The 26,351-nt window shown below is 36.6% G+C and overlaps 1 protein-coding gene across 1 annotated transcript in view; it reads left to right on the forward strand.

Annotated features, from left to right (window-relative positions):
• The window catches only part of LOC145329363 (pyrroline-5-carboxylate reductase-like), a 400,948-nt gene that overhangs the window by 203,504 nt on the left and 171,093 nt on the right, over positions 1–26,351 (forward strand). The gene's annotated exons all lie outside the window — the stretch shown is intronic.

Here is a 26,351-nt window from a genome sequence, read left to right on the forward strand (position 1 = left end):
CACCACCGAAGTTTCTGCCAACCCCAGCCGAACGGGAGGCCCCCTTGTCTCAAGGGCAGGACCTCCACTTCCCCTGCCATATCAGGGTGAGGTTTCCTACTCCTGACCCTGCCCAGCATGTACAGGTTGATGCCATGATCGATTCTGGCAACCGTGTACCAGGGTCTGCTGTAATTTCTGAACACCTCATGCACGCAATGGGCGTGCAACGCATGTTGATTCCGGACAACACCCAAATCCTGACTGCTAACGAGGAAGGCCAGCCCCTCCAGGTAATAGGAAAATTGAAAGAATTATATATGGCAGTCTCACACACTCTTATCCTCCATCTTTACCACGTAACTGTGGTCCGGAACCTCTCACACCCTCTGAACCTAGGAGGGTATTTTCTCAAGGAGTTCGGAACTAGGCTCTGTTTCGACATGCAACCACCTTGCTTGTGGGCGCGTGGGGAGTTTATCCCACTCCGTGGCGTCCCCATTGACCGGGAGACAGCCGAGAGAGAGCTAAGTTATGAGGGGCCTCTGCCAGGCCCCCTGCCAGAGCAGCCGCGTGTGGTTGAGAAAGGCACACACTGGGTGGACGCCGAACTCAACGCACACAAGGGGGCCAACCTGCTAGCCATGGGGTTGCCCCCAGTGCCCAAGGTGCCGAGGGAGAGCCTGCCAACAACGTTCCCTGAGATTGCCAGCCCTCCAGAACCAATCTTCTCCGCCGACACCTTTATCAACGGCCAGCCATGTCCACCTGGCCCCCTCTACCTGGGACCTCCAGCCAGTCCACCAGCCAAGCCCGAGTCCAGACCCGTCAAGTCGCGGTCTGATGTACCCGGAGCCACACTCAACTCTCAGGCCCCAGCCTCTCCCGGCGCCGTGCCCGTCAAGTCGCGGCCGGACGCCCACGGAGCCAAAGCTGGACCCAGCACTTTGGCCTCTCCCAGCGCCGAGCCCGTCAAATCGTGGCCGGACGCCCTCGGAGCCACACCTGGCTCCGACACGTCAGCCTCTCCAGAAGCCGAGCCCGTCAAGTCGCGGCCGGTGGGTCCCGGAGCCAAAGCTGACCCCACACCAGCCACGTATAGGCTAAGCGCTGTCACTCCAACTGATGGCCAGCCACCCCAGCTCCGCACAGCCAAGCGGGTGGTCCTGCCTGGCCGCGGGGTTATGGCGGTCCCTGTTGAGCTAGTAGGCCATCGCACCAAGGATGCCATCCAACTAGCTGCCCCAGAACAGAGGTTTGGGGAGGATCTTGTTATTCCAGAGGGCCTGTATGCCCACAGGCCTGGCTCTGCCACTGTGTTTAGAGTACTGGTGGTCAATGAAGGGGAGGTGCCCCTCTTGCTGGATGCTGGCCTCCCAGTGGCAGGGGAGCTGGTCAAACCTGACATTCTAGAGGTCTCTGATACGCCTCCCCCGCGTCTCCACTCGTTCCAAGAACCTGCTGAGCCTATAGACATGCAGGAGTTGTGGGAGGCCCTGGAGATGGAAGACAATGAGTTCCTACGCAAGGACCCCTTGCTCAAGAAAGAGGTCTGGACTATGTTGTCAGAATACAGGGACGTCTTCTCCAATTCTACCCCCGGCTGCACAGATGTGGTTGAGTTGCAGCTGCGCCTCAAGCCAGGGACCCAGCCGATCCGCCAGAGATTTAGGGATCTGAACCCGCGGCAAGAGGCTGAACTGGAGAAACAACTGGACACCTGGCTACAGGAGGGAGTTATAGAGCCGTCAGACTCCACCTGGAGCAGCCCCCTGGTGCCCATCAAGAAGAAGGACGGGAGCACCCGCTGGGCCGTCGACTACAGAGCCCTCAACAAGTGTCTGGAGCTGGACAGCTACCCCCTGCCTAGGATCCAGCAGTTGGTGGAACGAGCTGGCGGGCACCGTGTCTACAGTGCTTTAGACGCGGTGGCCGCATACTACACCATCCGTGTGTCCGAGGACAGCCGGCCCTGCACCGCCTTCACCACCCCCAGGGGCTTGTATCAATGGAAAAGGATGCCCTTTGGCCTGGCTACGGCACCGTCTGTCTATTCGAGGTTTATTGCAGGGGTCCTAAACCCCTAGGCACAGCCAACCTCCAGTCATACCTTGACGATGTCCTGACCTTCCACCAGGATACCTGGGCCCACCTGGCCAGGCTCCGAGAGGTCTTGGAAGCCCACCGCAGGGGAGGGATCCGCCTCAAGCCAGCCAAGACCAAGCTGTTCCGATCCAAGGTGGATTATCTGGGCCACACCCTCAGCCGTGAGGGGATAGCCATGCAAGATGACTATATTGACCGTATCTTGGACTGGCCAGCCCCTAGCACCCCCAAGGATTTGCTGGCGCTGCTGGGGTTCTTTGGATACTACCGCCTGTTCATCCCAGAGTATGCAGACCTCACCTACGAGATGAATCGCCAGAAGACGGCCAAGGCCCTAACCTGGACGCCTGAGATGGAAGCCCAGCTGCTGCAACTCAAGGACAAGTTCCGCAAGGCCCCCATCCGAGCGCCGCCCAGGTTTGATTTGCCAGCGGTGTTCCAGCTCACCACAGATTTCAGCAGCCGCGCCATCTCTGCCATACTGAGTCAATGTCAGGAGGGCAAGGAGAGGCTGATTGCCGCCGTGGGGCGCAAGACAACCAACCCTGAGACGCGCTACCCGTCCTGGAAGGGAGAGATGGCCGCCATTATGTATGGGATCCGAAAATTCCACGGCATCTTGTCCTACCGCAGCTTCCAAATCAACACTGATTCCTCTGCCTTGCTACAGATGAAGTCATTGAACACATCCACAGGGATGGTGGCCCGCTGGCAGGAGGAGCTAGCGGCCTTAGACTTTACCGTCTGCCACAGGCCTGGCACCCAGAATACCAACGCCGACGCCCTCAGCCGCCGGGAAGATGCCAACATGCCAACGGCTAGCGCCGAAGAATTAGCAGAGCAGGCTGAGTACATCCACAACCTTTGCCAGCTAGGGGAGTCCGCAGCTAGCCGGCCTCCTGCCGCCCGACTGGATCCAGCTAGAGTATTGGAGGCCCAGACACAGGACCCCCTCCTGCTCCGTGTCCGCCAATGGGTGGCTGATGGCAAAGCCCCAACCAAGGCTGAGCTGCGTGGCAAGGAACGAGACGAGCAGCAGTACGCCAGCCGCTTCCCAGCCCTGGGGCTTGACGAGCATGGCTGCCTCACCACCACTGACCAGACTCTGACAGGAGAGAGGACAAGATACCTGCTGCCTTCGGCCCTCCAGCAGGATGCGTTCTTTCTAGCCCATGGGACCCCCATGGCTGGGCACTTTAGGATGGACGCAACTATCGCCCGCGTTGCCATGCACTTCTGGTGGCCCAACCTGGCCCGTGACGTCCGCCTGATGGTACAAACCTGCCCTGAGTGTGTCCAGAAAGTTACCAAGGAGAGGCTGAAGCAGGGGATCCACGTGCCCTCCCGCCAGGGGTATCCACAGCAAGTCCTATTCATCGACCTGGTGGGGCCACTGCCAGAGACCCCAGCTGGGAACCGCTACATCCTCACCTGCCAAGATGGATTTAGCCGGTTTGTCAGCCTCTACGCCATCCCCAACAAGCGCACCCTCACGGTGGCTGAAGCCCTGTTGCACCGCCACCTGGCCACGTTCGGATGCCCCCTGAAGATCCATTCCGACAATGGAATGGAATTTACCGGCCAGGTATTCCAGGAACTGGCCTCCAGGCTTGAGATTGGCCTGACACATCCACCACCCTACAACCCGCAGTCCAACCGAGTGGAGAGGTTTCATAGGACGCTCAACACAGGCATGCGCCTGTTCCTAGACAGAGACGATAACAACTGGGAGCCACACCTGCCTGCCATTGCCTTCGCCTACAACACCAAGGCCTGCAGATCCACTGGCGTGACTCCGTTCCTGGCCTTCTTTGGGAGAGAGGCCAAACTTCCAGTGGACATGGTACTACGGCTGCCAGAGACCGAATATGCTTCAGTTCCAGCCAACGTCCAAGCTCTCTTGCAGCGCTACTATGCAGTGTATGATGCCATCCAGCAGAAAGAGGAGGGAGCCATCAGGAGGAGCGCGGCAGCTTACGAAGGCACGGCCAAATATGAGGTTGGAGACTTGGTCTGGTACCTGGCCCCCCGCCTGGTGCCAGGGAAGGCAGCCAAGATCACCAAGAGATGGACTGGCCCCTGGAAAGTAGTGAGGAAAGCTACAGAAGTCCATTATGTCATTAAACCTGCCTCTCCAGTAGCCAGGATCTCAGAAGTCACCGCGCATGTAGGCCGACTGCGCAAATACACTGGAGATGTGACTGCCCACCAGATCCCAGCAGACATCCAAGTTGACATGGACGGCGACGAGGATGCCACTGAGCTGCCAGTTGGAGCGGCGGCGCCCGCAGCTAGCAACCCAGGGGAGCTCCCAGTGCACCAGCCAGCCGCAGCCGCCCCACAGCTTAGCGGCCAAGATCGTGACCCAGTAGAGGAGAACCTGCAGGAGCAGCCCAACGAACCACCGCCGCCGCCGCCCGCTCCAGAGCCACTCAGAGATGCCATCTGGAATCCTGACGCGGACATGGAGAACCTGCCAGCCAGCAGCGAGCCTGTAGGAGAAGAGCCAGCCACTGCGATGGAAGAGGCCGCCCCAGAAGAAGAAGAAGAAGCCATGTGCCCCCTGCTGATGACAGCCATCCCCATCCGGGTAGGAGCTAGGAGACCAAGCAACCTGAATCAAGCAGGCGCCCCCATGGAGTTCTATGCACCCTTTGCCGTCGCCATTCCACCCTTAGGAACCATCAGAGTCTGCCTAGGCCTCCGTGTCCAGCTACCAGCCGAGACAGAACTAATCCTGCAGACGAGGCAAAATTTCCAGCGGCGGGGCTTGGCCGTCGCCAACCCACGCCTAGAAGCCAACCAGGAGCTGACAATGCTGATCACCAACCACAGCCAGACCGAGCAGCGAGTGTCCCAGGGAGCCTGTGTAGCCCGAGCTGTCCTCCATCGAGCTGTGCCCCAAGAGCTGCCTGTCCGGCGCAGGCATAGGCTGTCGTATCCCCAGGTTCAAGGCCTGGTGGCTCAGGAGCCACGCAACCCTTGAAGGGGAGGTTGTGGTAATACGACACCCAGACGGACAGGCCGTTTACAGAGTTGCTTCGCTGTGACTTATGATAACAAACCCCCTGCACTAATCTTATTATATCACCATCTATCTCATGACCGCTGTTGACCCCGCACCCAGCGGTCAAACTAGCCTGCCTAAATGTGGGGAGGGGACTCAAACATGCAACTATCACGAGTGCCTCACGCGCTTATATAACCGGGAGGCGTTGCCTCCCCTTTTACCACCGCTGCCCCCACAGCCTGTCTGCCGTCGGGAGCTAAGCCCTAGCGCCCCACACCCCCTTCAAACCTAACCATTGTTATAATCTGTTGTATATATATAGTAAACATAACTTGTAAATATTATTCAGTTTAAATATATAATTTCTGTATGATTGAATCCTGCTTGTTTGTTTGGTAGAATAATTAAAGGCTAGGGCTCGTTGAATCCGAACTCGTTACCCCGTGGGCCGAGAACGCTCGGCTTACCAGAGCAGGCCACTCAAAAAGAAAATAACATTACTACTAAGTTACTATAAGTGAATAACGCAGAAAGATAACCAAAAAGATAGCAGAATGGCAAGCGAACAGAAAACGGAAAACAATAGGACAAGATAACTTGCATAGTTGCTGCGCTAATAAAAATAATGAACTCTGATTAATTCCATGAAAATGTATGAAAAGAAATGTCTAATAATGTTCTAGTAAAATATCAATTCTTTTAGTTAGGGCTCGGCAGCCAAGCCTTTAGGCTGACGGGAGGGAAACTAATGTTTCAAGAATGAACCTGTTCTTGAAATTGAAACTCGTTTGTTTAGAAAAATTCTAAATGATTAACATACAACAAAATTAATCTGAAAAAATGCTGATTTTTGGGAACTATCTTATTACCCCCCTTTCACCCCCCCCCCCCAAAAAAAAAAAGGGGGAATAATATAAAACATAAAAATATTTCTTCAGGAACAATTTTAGTCATTGGTTATACCCAAACCAGTCTGCTTTTAATTCAATTCATAAAATTCATAAGAAAAATTCCAAGGAAAACCCACATATGAATAAAATTCTTTTGATTACCAATACTTCTATGAACCTATTAGATCATCGGTTTCAATTCACTCTAGACCATTTCAATGTAAAGATTATTAGAAAATCAGTGGCGTGCACAGGGTTTTTCAAGGAGGGTGCTCGAAGCGTCAAGAAAATTTTAACACCCCCCTTGTGGATCCTTGTTAAGGTTTTAACACCTACGGGGGAGTATCTAACCTCCTTTATTTTTCCATGGGGTGGATACACCCCTCTTCTGCACACCCTTCAACAGTCGAACAGACAGACATCATGCTACTTTGTATTACAGATATTTGCCACGAAAAAAGTTACGAGTTGCAGTCGAATCTACAGAAAGAATATCCACATTTTTTGCGCAGTTTTTGGTAGGAAAATTGATACTGTACAATTTTAATTCAGAAATAAAAAGATATTGATAATACAAAGTAGAACAATGGCTTATAAAAATTTTTTACTGCTGGACCGAATAGGTATAGCTTTTTAAGCATAACATCAACTGGCCATACGAAGGTTTTGTGCCATTTTCTTCTAAAGAAGGATACCCTCTATTTTTGGGGCGAGTTTCTCTACCAAAAGGACACCTCTGTATCAAATCAGAGTTAAAACTTTCCAACAAGAATCATGCAATAAAAGGGTTGATTGTTTGAAATTGTTTTTACCAACTATCCCCTTGGACATTAATCATTTATATGGATTCATTTTAAACATTTTGCGTCTTAACAATAAGTTTAAACTTTAAATATTATCCTTTTTCTTTTCTTAAAGTTTCGCAACATTTAATATTTGCCGATATTATTTTCAATTTGATACAATGGTTGCTAAAATTGAAACAATTTATAACTCACATATCACAAGATAAATTTATTTAAACTTAGATGAGAACAAATAAATCTGTAAGATGGAAAAGTTGATGGTTGGTAAATGGTCTCTACATATGTACAGTACAAAATTTAGGGTTGGTTCATCAATAATAATAAATAGATATACGTGGATATTATAACAGGGGAAAAATTGTTGTTGAATATTCCCCTTTCATTTATTGGTCAGTTTATTAATACAGTAGAAGGGGAATGGGTGTGATAAAGGTTGTGATGGGGGGATTGTTATTTTATCCCCCTAAAAGTTTTAGTTATTTTCAGTACATGATAACCTAGTGTAAGATCCAAGCAATAATAAATCCTTTTCAATAATAAATAGATTTGATAGATTTATTAGAATGTAGAATGTTGGTAACTAATCCATAAGACAATTTAAATATGCGTAGTAACTCTATATTCATAACTAGAAAGTCTATATGTAACTGTTCATTTAATCATAAGATCATACATATATAATTGTACATTTTATATTCGCGGAAAGCTGTTTTAATATGATACGAGAAATAAATATTCTTTTGTTCGACTAAAAATATATTTGTACAGTACACAAAACATAACCAAAAACCATGTAACTTCTAAATTGATGCGACAATCAGAGTAAATAGAAGAAAATGATCCAAGATTATCTGTAATTGTTTCTAGAAATAAAATGATTTTATTTTATGGCTTATAATAGATAAATGAAAAAAAAACATATAAATAATAAAACTGAAATATATAATCTGCCCCTTTACTTTAGCTCGATTCTTACAGATTTTTTTTGTCTTCAGGCTAATGTTAATAAACTTCAAATAATTTGAAAACAAAGTTTAGTTAAATGATTATTTATCTTTCATTAACTTATCCCAGAGTATTTACTATTTATTGGACAAATCTAGGGATCTTAAGAGACAAGATGATATATTTAGATCATATTGTAGGAAAATTGTACCACCCAATCAAGATCCAATAGGAGTCCCCAATGTTTTGTTGTTAAACTTGGGCACCAGTATAATTTACACTCCAGTGACCTCCCCCTCCCCCCACCCTGATTCTGTCTCACTTTGAAACACTTGCACTTAATTCTGTATTGTGACACAGACTGAATTCTTAATATTCTGTTCTAATTTTAAGCAGCATAGCAACTATATAGATAGAGAATGGACGTAGAGTAAGATATATAAGTTGGAAAGAATTTTAATGTTAGAGGGAGATTTGAAATCTGCATCAAATTTTAAGGATTTTTTTATAAAATTCGTTTTTTGTATAATTCTTTATCTAAAAGCGAAAATACTATTTAAGTTAATTAATTTTGACATCTGTGATTGAAAATTATCTTCGCTCTGATAGGAGAAGCTTAAGTGTCGCACATCATTCAACCAATTAGAGCGCAGGTTGTTTCCAATCCACCTATCCTATTGATCAAAATTTATGAACTTAAATTGTATTTCCGCTTTTAGATAAATAATTATACAAAAACGAATTTTATAAAAAAAAATCCTTAAAATTTGATGCAGATTTCAAATCTCCCTTTAACATTAAAATTCCTTCCAACTTATATGTATATCCTAATGTAGAGTATACATACGTGGATATTATGACAGGGGAACAATAGTTGTCTTTTTAGTTTGCTATTTCTGTTGTCATTTATTGGTCAGTTTGTTCGAGGAGCGGAGAGGGTGGGGTAAATGGGGTGAATGGGAGGATAGTTATTTTAGCCAGTTAAAAGTTTCACTTTTTTAGAGTACATGAAAATCTGATGTAAGATCAAAGTAATAATAAATCGGTCCTAGGACAAACGCAGGAGTGGACACTCAACCTAACCTAACCTATTTTAAACCATATTTTATGGTCTTTAAGTGCCTAACCCCTGCGGGGGGCTTATTTGTATATTCATATCTTAACCTAACCTAACCTGTATAGAAATACTTGCTTAAATTGTCCATTGTGTTTGGGACTCCTGCGTTTGTCCTGGAACCAATAAATCCATTAGTTAGAGTGCATTTGCCAGTGATATAATGGGATAAGACAATGGCCTAAAATTGATGTACATCCCCAATGATGGTACACAAAAATTATCTCTTCTGCAGATTACAATTATAAGTTGAGAAATGTAAACTTAATTAACAAACCATAAGTAGCAAAACAATGAAATAAAATATCTGTTGTAATTAACAGGTGGATATATGCCAACAAAAACTCTTATTCTTGTTATTTAATTGAATCAAGTACATTATACATACATTGAATAAAACATAGACAAACAACAGAGAGGGAGGGATATTGAGCTGTTTATTACACTAGTCCCCGAAGTTTTATAATAGCGTTTCTTATTCGTTGGCTTTATGTCTTTAATAAATTTTTATTGGTTGGTTTATTAAGTTATTAAGAGTGTCCAAACGGTCACACAGAATCTACAGAAGGGATAATATGTATAATCATTGAGTATATTCATTAATTTATCTGCCATTGCCATGTCACTTAAAGTCCCTGCACAAACACACATATACAAAACAATTTTCTTAATTTACATTTTGCTTACTTGGAAGGAATAATTGAATCTTAAAATTTGTACTGGCTACCCTTAACAGAATCATATAATAATTTATACCATCGTATTACACACAGCTTTCCGCGGATATTAAAATGATAAATTATAAGATTAAAGACAGAGGGGCCGAAGGTCATGACTAAATTCCAATCATTAGATGAAAAATAATTATAATAAAACAAGGATGACAACATCCATAAGTAACGAAGCCTGATAAATTATGGAATGATTTTAAAAATATATGTCAAAACCCAAAGAAAATCGCTGAGCCAGTAAAAATTAGGGTTTTTGCATTTTAAAGCAGAACAGACAGACAGACGGACAAAGCAATGTATTGAATATATGTGCTTATGCCATAGCAATCTTTGCTGAAAATTTATCGGTCTATATTAAAAAGCAGTCGAGAAAATCACATTTTCTCCATACGAACTGATTATAACTATTGATTAAATTTTAGATAAAAACCTATCTTGAAATAGTTAAAAACCTTTTTATTATGTAATGTATTTTTTTATCTAAAGCTTAAGATTTCAATACTTATAAACTTTTAGAGAAACTTCCCAAGATTACCGGTGTACGGTTTTAGGCAACCCCCCCCCCCCCCCTATCTTACCTCATTAAATGCAGAGCCCTTATATGCTAGGGGCGCAGCCGCAAGAAATATGTATATTATAAATTTAAAACTGAGTGCTTCTCAAAATAAAATCTGTGAAAATCTGGTTCAATTTGACCGCCAAAATGCGCTGAACAATTTGACCGCTGGTTGCTAGTGCGCATCCCTCACTTGTACTAGGTCTAGAAGTATATAAACTAGTGATATCAGAGTATATCAATCATACTGGAATATGTAAATTTAGTATTTAAATTTGGATCATTACATAATGATATAATTTATCTATAACAATATTTATATCACATTTTAATGGTCTTCTATTGAATTTTCTAATTTTTTCGACAAGTTCTTTAAGATTTATTGTTTTATTCTTTCTGTTATTGATATCATTGTTATTTCTAAGAAAATTTATTATCTTAATTCATAGAACATTATTTGGTGATTTGTTTTGCTTATTTAATCACTGGTTAATGTTCTTTGAATTATGATCATGTGTTTGCTACTTACATTCTCTGAAACTATCCATTTCCAATTATTCATAAAGTAGTGTCTCTATAGTCATGGTTATAAAATATACATGACTAGAGTAGACACTGCTTTATTATCAACCATCTACACCATATATTCTATTTAACTATAGACATAGTAGTGTCTCTATAGTCATGGTTATAAAATATACATGACTAGAGTAGACACTGCTTTATTATCAACCATCTACACCATCTACACCATATATAATATTAATATTGACCTTTTACTTTATTCCCGATTAAATCGACCTATTCCTTTATTCCTAAAAAATACTTTACCTATACCTATATCTCTGATTTATTCATGATTAATATTGACCTATTCCTATATCCCTGAGTAATATTTACCTATTCCTTTATCCCTGATAAATATTGATCTATTCCTTTATCCCTTGTTATATTTACCTATTCCTTTATCCCTGATTAATATTAACCTATTCCTTTATCCCTTATTATATTGAACTATTCCTTTATCCCTAATTAATATTGATCTATTCCTTTATCCTTGAATATATTGACCTATTCCTTTAACCCTGATTATATTGACCTATTCCTATATCTCTGAGTAACATTTACCTATTCCTTTATCCCTGATTAATATTGACCTATTCCTTTATCCCTGGTTAATACTGATCTATTCCTTTATCCTTGGATATATTGTTCTATTCCTTTATCCCTGATTAATATTTACTTATTCCTTTATCCCTGATTATATTGACCTATATCTTTATCCCTGATTAATATTGATCAATTCCTTTGACCTAAATAAATATTGACCTATTCCTTTATTCCTGATAAATATTGACCTATTCCTTTATCCCTGATTATATTGACCTATCCTTTATCCATGATTAATTTTGATCTATTCCTTTATCCCTGATTAAATTGACCAATTCCTTTATTCCTGAATAATACTTTACCTATTCCTTTTTTCCTGATTAATATTGAACTATTCCTTTATCCCTGATTATATTGTTCTATTCTTTTATCCCTGATTAATATTGACCTATTCCTTTAACCCTGATTATATTGACCTATCCTTTATCCTTGGATATATTGTTCTATTCCTTTATCCCTGATGAAATTTACCTATTCCTTTATTCATGAATAATACTTTACCTATTCCTTTATTCCTGATTAATATTGACCTATTCCTTTATCCCTGATTATATTGTCCTATTCCTTTGTCCCTAATTAATATTGATACATTCCTTTATCCCTGATTATATTGAACTATTCCTTTATCCCTGATTAATATTGATCTATTCCTTAACCTTGAATATATTGTTCTATTCCTTTATCCCAGATTATATTGACCTATTCCTTTATCTCTGATTAATATTGACCTATTCCTTTATCCCTGATTAATATTGATCTATTCCTTTATCTCTGATTAATATTGACCTATTCCTTTATCCCTGATTATTTTTACTTATTCCTTTATCCCTGATTATATTGAACTATTCCTTTATCCCAAGTTAATATTGACATAGTCTTTTATCCCTGATTATATTGACCTATTCCTTTATCCCCGAGTAATATTTACCTATTCCTAAATTCCTGATTAATATTGATCTATTCCTTTATTCCTGAGTAATATTTACCTATTCCTTCATCCCTGATTAATATTGACCTATTCCTTTATCCCTGATAAATAGTGACCTATTCCTAAATAATATTTACCTATTCCTTTATTCCTGATAAATATTGACCTATTCCTTTATCCCTGATTATATTGACCTATTCCTTTATCCCTGATTAATATTGACCTTTTCCTTTATCCCTGATTAAATTGACCTATTCCTTTATTCCTGAATAATACTTTAAACATTTATCTATTCCTTTACCATTGAATATATTGTTCTATTCCTTTATTCCTGATTGATATTGACCTATTCCTTTATCCCTGATTATATTGACCTATTCCTTTATCCCTGATTAATATTGATCTATTCCTTTATCTCTGATTAATATTGACCTATTCCTTTATCCCTGATTATATTTACCTATTCCTTTATCCCTGATTAATAATGACCTATTCCTTTATCCCTGATTAATACTGATCTATTCCTTTATCCTTGGATATATTGTTCTATTCCTTTATCCCTGATTAATATTTGCCTATTCCTTTATCCCTGATTATATTGACCAATTCCTTTATCCCTGATTTTATTGTCCTATTCCTTTATCCCTGATTAATATTGAACCTCTTCTTTATCCCTGATTAATTTTGTCCTATTCTTTTATCTCTGATTATATTGACCTATTCCTTTATCTTTGATCGGTATTGATTTATTCCTTTATCCCTGATTAATATTGATCTATTCCTTTATCCCTGATTAATATTTACCTTTTCCTTTATCCCTGATTATATTGACCTATTCCTTTATTCCTCATTATATTTGCCTATTCCTTTATCCCTGATTAATATTGACCTATTCCTTTATCCCTGATTAATATTGACATATTCCTTTATCCCTGATCAAATTGACTTATTCCTTTATCCCTGATTATATTGACCTATCCTTTGTCCCTGATTAATTAATAATTACCTATTCCTACATCCCTAATCATATTGACTTATTCCTACATCCCTGATTAATATTGACCTATTCCTTTATTCCTGAGTAATATTTAATATTCCTTTATCCCTGATAAATATTGACCTATTCCTTTATCCCTGATTATATTGATCTATCATTTGTCCCTGATTAATATTGACATATTCCTTTATCCCTGATCAAATTGACTTATTCCTTTATCCCTGATTATATTCACCTATCCTTTGTCCCTGATTAATATTGACCTGTTCCTTTAACCCTGATTATATTGACCTATTCCTTTATCCCTAGTTAATATTGACTTAGTCCTTAATCCCTATTTATATTGACCTATTCCTTTATCCCTGGGTAATATTTACCTATTCCTTAATCCCTGATTAATATTGACCTATTCCTTTATTCCTGAGTAATATTTACCTATTCCTTTATCCCTGATTAATATTTACCTATTCCTTTATCCCTGATTATATTGACCTATCCTTTATCCCTGATTAATATTGACCTATTGACCTATTTCTTTATCCCTGATTAATATTGACCTATTCCTTTATCCCTGATTAAATTGACCAATTCCTTTATCCCTGATTAATAGTGACCTATTCCTAAATAATATTTACATATTCCTTTATTCCTGATAAATATTGACCTATTCCTTTATTCCTGATAAATATTGACCTATTCCTTTATCTCTGATTATATTGACTTATTCCTTTATCCCGATTAATATTTATCTATTCCTTTACCCTTGAATATATTGTTCTATTCCTTTATTCCTGATTGATATTGACCTATTCCTTTATCCCTGATTATATTGACCTATTCCTTTATCCCTAAGTAATATTTAACCTATTCCTAAATCCCTGATTAATATTGACATATTCCTTTATTCCTGAGTTATATTTACCTATTCCTTTATCCCTGATTAATATTGACCTATTCCTATATCCCTGATTATATTGAACTATTCCTTTATCCCAGATTAATATTTACGTATTCCTTTATCCCTGAGTAATATTTACCTATTCCTTCATCCCTGATTAATATTGACCTATTCCTTTATCCCTGATAAATAGTGACCTATTCCTAAATAATATTTACCTATTCCTTTATTCCTGATAAATATTGACCTATTCCTTTATTCCTGATAAATATTGACCTATTCCTTTATCCCTGATTATATTGACCTATCCTTTATCCCTGATTAATATTGACCTATTTCTTTATCCCTGATTAAATTAACCTATTCCTTTATTCCTGAATAATACTTTACCTATTCCCTTATCCCTGATTAATAGTGACCTATTCCTAAATAATATTTACCTATTCCTTTATTCCTGATAAATATTGACATATTCCTTTATTCCTGATAAATATTGACCTATTCCTTTATCCCTGATTATATTTAATTATTCCTTTATCCCTGATTAATATTTATCTATTCCTTTACCCTTGAATATATTGTTCTATTCCTTTATTCCTGATTGATATTGTCCTATTCCTTTATCCCTGATTATATTGACCTATTCCTTTATCCCTGATTAATATTGATCTATTCCTTTATCTCTGATTAATATTGACCTATTCCTTTATCCCTGATTATATTTACCTATTCCTTTATCCCAGATTAATATTTACGTATTCCTTTATCCCTGATTAATACTGATCTATTCCTTTATCCTTGGATATATTGTTCTATTCCTTTATCCCTGATTAATATTTACCTTTTCCTTTATCCCTGATTAATTTTGTCCTATTCCTTTATCTCTGATTATATTGACCTATTCTTTTATTCTTGATGCCTTTAATACCTATTGCCTTAATGCCTTAATAATACTTTACCTATTCCTTTACTCCTAATTTATGTAGTCCTGTTCCTTTTTCCTGATTAACATAGACCTATTCCTATATCTCTGATTGTATTGTCCTATTCTTTTATCACTGATTATATTGACCTAATCCTTTACCTTTGATAAGTTGTCAACAATTTTATTACTCTAAAAAAATTTCTTAATTTAATTTAAAATAGTTGATTTTGTGACATATTTACTGCTTGAATAAGAAAAATAAAGTTTTTATCTTGCTAACTTTTCATTTGTTTCGTTTCTTCACGTTTTTTAGTAGCGAAGCTTCTTTATGTTTCTCTGTGTTAATTTTCAAAAGCGAAGCTTTTCTATAATTAGGGTTGGTCCGTACGTCCGTCACACACGGATAGCTTTTTTCGTTTATTTAGTCATGTTAAATTTGTCCTATCGATTTCGAACTTTGCATGGTGATTCCTTTAGTAGTTAGGTACGATTTAGAAAGCGTAGCAACTCTATAATAATTACAAGAATGTCCGTACGTCCATTTTAAACATGTCGATTTTTAACTGTTTTGACAACAAATTTTTGTATCTTAAAATTATCCGATTTTATAAGCGAAGCATCTCTATAAACAAGTCCCGAATATGTAAGTATGTCCTTAAACAGTATTATCTACTTATGCAGTTACTTAACAAATTTACTTACTGCTAATTCAGTTCTACAAGCGTGAAGTTCGTCTGTCCTTCGCTTTTATGGATATTGTCATCCTTGTATTTTTTAGGAGCGAAGCTACTCTATAATTCACGTTGTCTGTCCGTCAGTAGGTCCGTCCGTTACGTTATGGGGGAAGCGTGATTTTCTCGGCTCCTGTTCAAGATAGACAACTGAAATTTTTATGTAAGATTCCCATTGTATATGCCCATCAAATATATACATTTTGTTTTGTCCATTATTTGGGGTGCTAGATCGATTCCTAGATTTTTAGGTTTTTGTGATTTTCTCTATTCCTATTCAGGATTGATGGCTGAAATTTTCAGGGATTGAATATGCTCATATTCTTCATTTTTCCATCAAGTTTCATTAAGATTTGTCGATTAATTTTTATAAATGATTATAAACTGTGCCTAATTACTACTAGTACTAGAATCATCATGGAAAGAATGATACTAATATCCTTACATTAACAATCACTACAAGGTCACACACGGTCGAAAAAAACTTTAGTATAATAGCTTGTCAGTCAGTCCGTAACGTAATGGGAGAAATTGTTTTTTCTTCTCTACTAGAAGATAGACAGCTAAAATATTAATTGAAGAATCCAAAGGGCATCTAATCTCTAGTCTGTCTATCGGTAATGCTTCAAAAGATATCGTATAAACCTTATTTCTTCGTGATTTTTTTTGCATATTCTCTATCTATCTTTTCTTTGTTACGACAAGTGAACATCTGCTTACTTAATTTGTCCGTTTCTGCTTAGCTATGTAATATACATGGATGTTGTCATCCTTGTTACAATACAAAATGAAAAATTAAAATGAAGATAAAATATGTGTTAGAGTGGAGATTAACACGACAAACTTTATAACTTTTCTTCTATTATCTTTTTATCAAAATTTTGCATATATGCAAAAATTTTACCACAGAAAATAAATTCAAAAGTTGGTTAACTCTCGTTTAGCACGCTATTTCTTAGTAAAATAAAGAGTAATTAAAAAATAAAATAGTAGAATAAGTGGATATTTTGACAGGGGAAATTAGGTTGCTGATATTGTTCTCATATATATGTTTCTCCATGGTCAGGGGGAGGGGTTGGAGTATAGTGATGAAAGGAGTGGGATGGTATCGCAAAATTAGTCAACGATGACCAAATTGATAATCGACAGATTGTCAGCAGTTGTAAGAAAGGTGTCAACACAAAATATGGGTGCCCCCCCCCCTTCCTCCACAACAAAACTTAAAGGGGGCGTATTTTAATTTAAATTTATATTTACAAAAAGATTTACTGTACCAATGATCAACCAGTATGTAATATTCTTTGTCAGTCATACTGTAATAGTTATTTCTCGCATCGTATTATAAACGGCTTTCCGCGGATATAGAATGTACAATCATAAGATTAAAACTAGTTTTTTTTTAACCAGCAAAAAAACTGGTTTTAATCTTATGATTGTACATTTTTATATTCCTAGAAAGCTGGATATAAGTCGGTGCTAGATATAGTTTTTTCGTATGGATGAGAACCGGTTCCTATCCACCGGATTCGAATGAATACGAGAAATATAATTATCCTTGTCCGTATACCCATCCATGATTTTTGTGTGCTTCGCTACTTATAGATGTTGTCATCCTTGTCTATTTTAACAAGAACAGTCCACTGCTATCTTTATCTAAAAGATGCGCTGCATTTCTAAAACAAATTTGTGCTTTTTTTCTTGTAGACAGACATTTAAAAAGTCTTGACTTTTTAAAACAAAATGTGCCATATGCAACTTTTAATTGTTTTAGTCTATCAAAATATTTTTAAAAGCGAAGCATTTCTATAATTAGGGTCGGTCAAACGTCCTTAAAAATTATCCTGTATTTAAGCAGTTCTTTTACAAAATTTACTAACAATTTTGTTTCTACTTTTGTTCATTTATATTTTGATTTTCCAGTTCTGACACTCTACAAATGTTAATGTTCGTTACTCCCACTGTTTTAGAGCTTCGCTTTTATGGATGTTGTCATCCTTGTTAATATCTAAACAAAAAATTATTATAAACCCCTCAAACAATATTTACTCAGGGGTAAAATGTACAAGGGGGAAGCGACCAAGTATTCCTTCTGTAGACATAATTTTCATACGATTTTAAATTAAAATTAACCTATCTGTGAATCCATGAAAACAAAAATATATTGGTTTAGGTGTTGTTTTTCACTTTCGTTAGTCATGTATCCTATTTCAAAGTGTTCCAAATACTCAAATAAACCAGATTTACATAGGTTGCGTGAATTTTGATAGAATTATATTTATATAAAAATCGTATCAATTGAATAATTTTATGACATAAAAGGGGTAGTTTCACGAAAGGCATTTGGACCTAATTTAGTGAACCGCATATTTTTTCCTGTTTAATTGATTAAACTACATTTATATGGCATATATTTGAAAGAATTTCAATTTTCTACAACGTAGTTTTTAAAATATCAAGACTTGAAAATCGTCTTTTTAAATTGCATATATCACAAAAAGACGATTTTCAAGTGTTGATATTTTTAAAACTACGTGGTAGAAAATTGAAATTCTTTCAAATATATGCCATATAAATATAGTTTAACCCATTAACTAGCAAAAAATATGCGGTTCACTAAACTAAGTTCAAATGCATTTCGTGAAACTACCCCTTTGCTGTTAAAAAAGTTAAAAATCAACATGCCTAAAGTGGACGTACGGACAATCTGGTAACGACTAAATCTTACCTAACTACTACAGGAATCACCATGCAAAGTTTAAAATCGATGAACAATAGTAACATGCCTAAATAACCAAAAGAGCTAAGCGTTACTGACAGACTGACGGACGGGCGGATCGACCCTAATTATAAAAAAAGCTTTGCTTTTAAAAAATATACTTGCACAAATTTCCTAAAACTTAACATAAATTTTCTAACTTTGCAAGTTTACGATACAGAGAGAAGATGTTAAGGTTGGTTGCCGCGCAAGAACAACCTGTAAGCCCTAGGGAATCTACGTTGTATTGGTCTGCTGTTAAACCACTATTATAATGTCAAAAATAAGTTTATAGTATGTGCTTTTATTGATACAAATTATGAAAATATAATTTTGACAGCATTTTTCCTTCCTTCCCTTTTTTAGAATGATGCGATGCATCACTACAATTATACCTACATAGTTATATTTTTGTAACAGTCGCTGTTTTGTAATTTCGCCGTTTTGTAACATTAGCTGTTTTATAATTTCGCTGTTTAGTAATATTCGCTGTTTTGTAACATTTTTAACATTCGCCTTTTTGTAATTTCAACGTTCTGTTTTTCGCCGTTTTGTATCCACTCCGAAAAAAAACACATTAAATTTCTAGTTATTTACAGATTTGTGTTTTTTTCTTTGAGATTAAGATTGAAAACCTTTGTTTTTAAAATATATCCTATCATATAAAGTAATAAGCTTTTTTGTCTGTAGCAAAGGATCTCGCTAACCGCTGAACCGATATGGTTCTACTTTACAGTGAAGTTTCTTATATGTCCTAAGATGGTTTATTTTTCTGCCCTTCCATAGACTTTCGAATAAAGAGCCCCTAGATGCTAGGGGCACAGCCGCTACTATTTGATAAAGTAGCCTAGGGTTGAGATGGATCAAAAGCTTTTAAAACTACGTAGTATAAACACAAGCGGCTACGTCACTAGAGGCTGGGGGTCACTTGCGGTGAGGAGTGGGGAAAGAAAAACTAAAAAAGGACATTTTTCTAGTAGCGATTTCTCTTGAGAGGGTGTGGTAGCCTTCCCCAAAAATAAGTATAAACCTTTCCTGTATATACAATAAGCTATATTATAAATCTAAAAAGAACCATATCGGTTCAGAGGTTATCGAGATCCTTCAGTACAGACAGAGACATCAATTTATTTATAAATAAGAAAAAAATATGCTAAAAGCCTAATCCAGTTCTTAAATTTGTATGGTAAATTTTTGAAAGCACCTAAATAGTTTTAAATTTTCTGCTCGCGCGCGGCTGCCGAGCCCTGGAGAAAAATTTATTAAAACTCTTTCAATTTCTCAGTTTGAGGAAACTAAAACAAAGAATGATTAAAAAAGTTTTTGTGTAAATTAAGCCCCAAGAAAATTGAAAATAGATTTTCAATATTATCCTATCTCTTCTAGGTTTATACCCTGTCAACAATAGAAGTTTCAATATTATCCTATCTCTCCTGGGTTTATACCCTGTCAACAATAGAAGTTTCAATATTATCCTATCTCTCCTGGGTTTATACCCTATCAACAATAGAAGTTTCAATATTATCCTATCTCTCCTGGGTTTATACCCTGTCAACAATAGAAGTTTCAATATTATCCTATCTCTCCTGGGTTTATACCCTGTCAACAATAGAAGTTTCAATATTATCCTATCTCTCCTGGGTTTATACCCTGTCAACAATAGAAGTTTCAATATTATCCTATCTCTCCTTGGTTTATACCCTATCAACAATAGAAGTTTCAATATTATCCTATCTCTCCTGGGTTTATACCCTATCAACAATAGAAGTTTTTAAAAACGAAGCATTTTTAAAATTATGGTCTATAAGTCTATCCGACTGTACGTAAAGGATAGCTCTTATCGTTAATTAAGTCATGGTAGAATTGTCCTGACGATTTCAAACTTTGCATTGTGTTACAGTTAGGCACGACTTTGAAATTGTAACTTTATAATCCTATGTTCATTTTAAAAAAGCTGATTTTTAAATTTTTACGATATAACTATCCTATTCATCAGATTTTTGTTTAATGATTCCTGGGACAACAAGGAACAATATTTTAAGCAAATCATCTTTTAATAAAGTACTAAAATGTATGTATGTCCTTAAACAGTATCCCATAATTTTTCGATAAATTTTGAATTAATAGCAATTTGACTTTAGCATAGTAGTTTCTTTTCAACCTATTTACCAAAAATATTTTTTTCGCCGATAGATGGTGTTAGTTATGTTTTTAGCTATTTGCAAAATAGTTATAAACCTTCCTAGGACCTATGAGGAGCTACCCTGTTAAGGAGAACCCCATCGTTTCAGTGGTTAGCGAGACCCTGATGTGAAACATACAAACACACAGACATCCTGTTACTTTATTATAAGGATATGTTACGAATCTAAATTAAAATAAAAAATGAAACTCCTCATCTAAAAAGTATACGTATTTTTAATGAAAGTCTGTCATTTTCTCTTTCGAACTCTAGATTTTGAGTAAACTTTTGAATAATTTTTATTATGTACACTCCATGTAGGAATTTTTTAATAGGGTAGATAATTTATTTAGTACCAGGGATCTAAGGGGATAATAATTAATTAATAACATTCCCAATTATGATTAACAAAATAACACCATTTTGTTGATTAAAATTATTTGGAAAGTTTAAACATTATTAGTTGTTAAAACCAAATCAAGATTTAATAATCCTTCAAAAATACTTTTAAAACTTTGGTTTCCACTGTTCCCTCCCTCCCTGTGTATTACACAACTCTGTGGGAAATATTGAAAATTAAACACACCTCCCAATATTTATTTATAAATATACAGGGTGTCCCCCCCCCCCAAAAAAAAAATTGCTATTTCTGGTCTTTGGAATTAACCAGCAGGAGCATGGAAAAAACTGTTTTTACTGGGTTGTTTATTACACTAGTCCCCAAAGTTATATAATAACGTTTTCTTATAGGTTGTCTTAACAACTTTAAGGACTTTGGATTGGTTGATTCTTTATGTTATGTGTCCAAATGTTTCAACCAGTAATTAGAATCTACAGAAGGGGTAATTTTGAGTATCATCATTGGGGATTTACATTATTGTCTTATACCTTTGGAAACCTGTTTTTTACAGAGAAAATGATTTTTTTATACTCCGATCCTGGTTGTTTCCCAAAACCGGAAAATTCAGTTTTTTAGGGGCACCCCGAATATTTCCTTATTTTTGAATTATATAATTCTAAATGTACAGTACAAAACCGAATTTATATATTGCGTTTTTGTAAGATGTATTTGTAAAGCTTCTCTGTAGTTAAGGTTGTCCTAGGAATCATTATTCTGAAAATCAGATAAATAGGATAATTATGTCATATATAATGAAATATTTCTAAAAATCAACATGTCTTTATTTGACGTACGACCTTTTTGGTACAAAGTCGTTACAGGAACGACCATTCCAAGTTTGAATTGATATGACAATTCTAAAATGCATAAATTAAAGCTTTTCTTAAATTATTAGAATCGGTCCGTCCGTCCGTAACGGATAGCTTTTTTCGTTAATTTAGGCATGTTAGAATTGTCCTATCGATTTCAAACTTTGCATGGTGATTCCTGTAGTAGTTAGGTACGATTTAGAAAGCGTAGCAACTCTATAATCATTACCAGAATGTCCGTACGTCCATTTTAAACATGTTGATTTTTTTATTTATTTAACAACAAATTTTTATGTGATCTAATTATCCGATTGATCTGATTTTTGGTATACTAATTCCTGGGACAACAAAGTACAATATTATAAGCGAAGCAACTCTATAATCAAGTTCTAAAAATGTAAGTATGTCCATATCAAGCAGTTTTTAAACAAATTTATTTACAATTTTGCTTAGACTCTTATACATTTATATTCTGATTATTCAGTTGTGACACTACACAAGTGTTCATATTTGTTTGTCCTAGTGTTTCAGTGCTTCGCTTTTATGGATGTTGTCTTCCTTGTTTATAAATGTATACTAGTCATTGTTGTAATGTTTTTGCAAGAAGAAAATGCTAAAATATCCGAATAGATTAAGTTTATAGAAGGTGCCTAAGCCCGTTGTTGTTTCAACAAATCCTATTTGCAAATATTTTTTGTGGAGTCACTATTCTGCAATTGTCTGTCTGTAAGTTACATTTGTGTACAGTAAATATTTACTAAATACATATACATATGATTATCTTTATTATTACTGGTCCCAGGTATAATCCTCCAGATCTCCAGAAATCTTAAAAAGGCTACTATGGCCGCAATTTTTGAATCTGAGACTTCAAATTTTAATCCTAAGCTTTTCTAACATCCGTACCGGATAGCTATGTTCGTTAAGTTAGACATGTTAGAATAGTTTCATCAGTTTTAAACTTTGCATTAATACTTTTGGAGCAAAGTCCATTTGGACATGTTGCTTTTTTCCAGCATATACCAACAACGAAATTAATTCGAAAAAAAATTACGAAACCTATGCGTGATTCCCAGCTGTTGTTGGGGGGCAGTCTTTTTTTCTGTCCCCTTAATATCATTTAAGATTTATTTCGCTTGTTGGTTATACCTTTTTATATTTCAAAACTAACTTTTGTTATTATATACCTAAACATCTTAATTTTTATAACCTGGTTTATGGAAGCAAAAAATAGTGTTGTAAGCGAAGCAACTCTATAATAAAGACCTAAAAATTAAAGTGTGTTCTCAAAAGCACCGATAATTGTACATTAAGTTAGTATTACTTTTTACAAAGTGCTGACACTCTAAAAGTGACAGTGTTCGTCTTTCTGACTGTCATTACCTTAAGTTTTGCTTTTATGGATGTTTTCATCCTTGTTTTATCCAAACCAGACAAAATTGTCCTTGTTACTTTTTAAATTATACATCAAGATTTTTCTTAAACTCTTAGCCACTGTTTCAGTAAAAATAAAATATTTTTGTACAAATCTTAGTTTAAAACAAGGATGACAACATCCATAAAAGCAAAGTACAAAGAAACATTAACACTTCTAGAGTGTAAGCACTGAATAATCAGAAAATAAATGTTTAACAGTCAAAACTGAATTTAAGTAAATTTGTTGAAAAACTGCATCAATACAGGATAATGTTTAAGGACTTATTACAGAGATACTCCGCTTATAGCATTGTACTTTGTTGTTTTAGGAATCAGTATTCCAAAAATCAGATTATTATGTCACATTAGAATTTAACATTTTTAATATGGACGTGCGGACTTTCAGGTATCGATTAAAGAGTTGCTACATATCTAATTCTACTACTAGAGGAATCACCATGCAAAGTTTGAAATCGATAGGACAATTCTAATCTAACATATTCAAATTAACGGAAAGAGCTAAATGTATGTGACGTACTGACCCTAATTATAGAAAAGCTGCGCTTAAAAAAACAGCATTAAGAGGGTACTTTAGAGTATCTTAAATCTGTAAGACAAGTACTCGAAACTTATATTAAATTTCTAACAAACGGGGCATAATTATTGAAAATCCATTATACAATTTTGAAATCGATAGAATAATTTTAACTGAATAATTCTAACTGCATAATTTACTGTAAGAGCTATCCATATTTATAGAAAAGCTTCGCTTTAAAAAATGATAAAAATCTGAACTCTATAAAAATATATTATCGAGTAGAAATTACTATATAAAATCACAACACAATTAAAAAATACATTATTATGATAAAACATATTTTAGCAATTAATTTTAATAACTGCCTCTACAGTAAGTTGGAATGTTATGTATGGAAGGGTGATTCATAATCATCACATATTTTAGGTACTTAAATTTCATATATTATTGAGTATTATATTTTATATTTTAATTTAAAAAATGGATTTAGAAAAAATGGTTATTTGACAAATATAGATTTTCATTTAATTTCGAATGTAAAAGTATATAAAAATAGAAATATTTTAATGAAAACTAACATTTTTTTTACAAAAAAAATGGAATGTTGAAAATGGATGGAAGTAGCTGAGGCCATAATTATTAAGTTAAGTATCACATATTATATAGTTGATTCCCTTTAACCTAACCTGGACAACAAATATTTCAACAAAAAAAATGGGCATTTTCGCCTCATAGTGCCTTGACGACCCCCTCCATTTTTTTAATTAAGTATTGGGGGGGGGGGGGGGTAGTTTCGTACTTTGGTACTATTTGGTACTGTGAAGCACTGCAATTGAAGGATGTTTGGATAGGCATAGGAAAAAATATCCTCTTATTATCAATTTTTTCCGGAAATAAGAAGGGGGGTATTTCAGAGCTCTATGGTCACTTTGCGAGAAAGCTCCAGAAATATTTTGTTTCAGATTAGGGGCTTGTATCACTTTCCTAACAAAGTAGAAATATTTTAGTGGTCCATACGTCAGTTGAAGGGAATTTACCATTTATATTTTTATCTTTATATTATATACAAATTTATGGAATGTTTGTATGGAATTGTTTAGGCCAATTTAATTTCATTTTATCACATTATATTTAGATAGTTAAACTATTAGATTTAAATAAAACATATAGCCTTAGTTTGATTTTCATGTAGTAGATTGAATTCTTGTCTTACTTTAAAAACTACTAACGGCTTCGGCTCTAAAGGTCTCTTGGGGCACTTGAGTTGACCCTCCATTCTAAATTTTAGTTTTGAACAAAAGAGTTTTAAATATGTTAAATTGCGGTGGGTTATTTTTTCAGGGGCGGCTTTTCTTTTGTGATTATACCCTCCCCCAAAATAGGTTTAATCCTTCCCTCTAAGGAGAACCATATCGGTTGAATGTTAGCGAGATCCTACAGACAAACAAATAAACATCCTGTTACTTTATATAAGGACTAACGGTTTCGCCCCTAGCCTCTAGGGGCTTTGCCCCAAGAGATAATAAAAAAAGTTAAGGTGAAATTCAAAAAAAAAAGACCAAGGAAGTCTTCTACAAAAAAAAGGACCAAGGATATCTCCTACAAAAAAAATGGGGGAGGGATTTTTTTGTTTTTTGGGGGGTAGGGGGTGTCCCACAGTAGGTATATTCCCTGAAGAGTAGAATCAGATCAGTTCAGTGGTTACCGAGATCTTAAGCTTCAGACGGACGGACGGACAGGCATCATTCTACTTTGTATTATAGATATAGATTATTTCATATTTGATAAAAATACCCGCACATTGTGAAGATCAAAATAAAGCATTTTTTTAGCATAAAAATTTCAGCTGCAATATTTAGCTTTTTTTACATTTTACATAATGCATATATTAATATCTATGACACATTCAAGTATTTTGGCATTTTTATAATCAAATGCCATTTACATTATTAAACTAGCGTTTGGCACCTGAGAAGTGGAACTATTTACATATGGAATATTTTTCGGAGAATCAGACAAAAAAGGGGGGGGGGGGTAATGCAACCATCTCGTAATCAATGATTAAATAGCACTTAGAATTCGAATTTCGATCTGAAATTTTTCCCTAAATCGAACAAAAAGTTGGAAAAGTAACGGCTGGCGGCTCAGCCGTTTAGCCGTTTTTTGCCTATTTTCAGGGCAAATTCATCATTAATTACGTAGAAATCAACTTTTTATAACATATTTTTGGTTTAATTCATGTTAAATGATAGCAATAACCATTTTTTATATTTCTAGTACCAACAACTACCGGCTAGAACCGTTTGATAAGGTTTTTGAGCCACAAAATTTATTATGTGGAGATAGGTTTCGTGACTAATTTGCTTTTAAGATATCCAAAAATATGACAAAACGGCTGAGCCGTTAGCCGTTACTTTTCCAAATTTTTGTTCGATTTAGGGAAAATAGACCTATTAGATAAGGAT

The sequence above is a fragment of the Acartia tonsa genome, chromosome 10 (assembly GCF_053477335.1).
Source record: "Acartia tonsa isolate MP-2025a chromosome 10, ASM5347733v1, whole genome shotgun sequence".
In the NCBI taxonomy this organism is placed as follows: Eukaryota; Metazoa; Arthropoda; class Copepoda; order Calanoida; family Acartiidae; genus Acartia; species Acartia tonsa.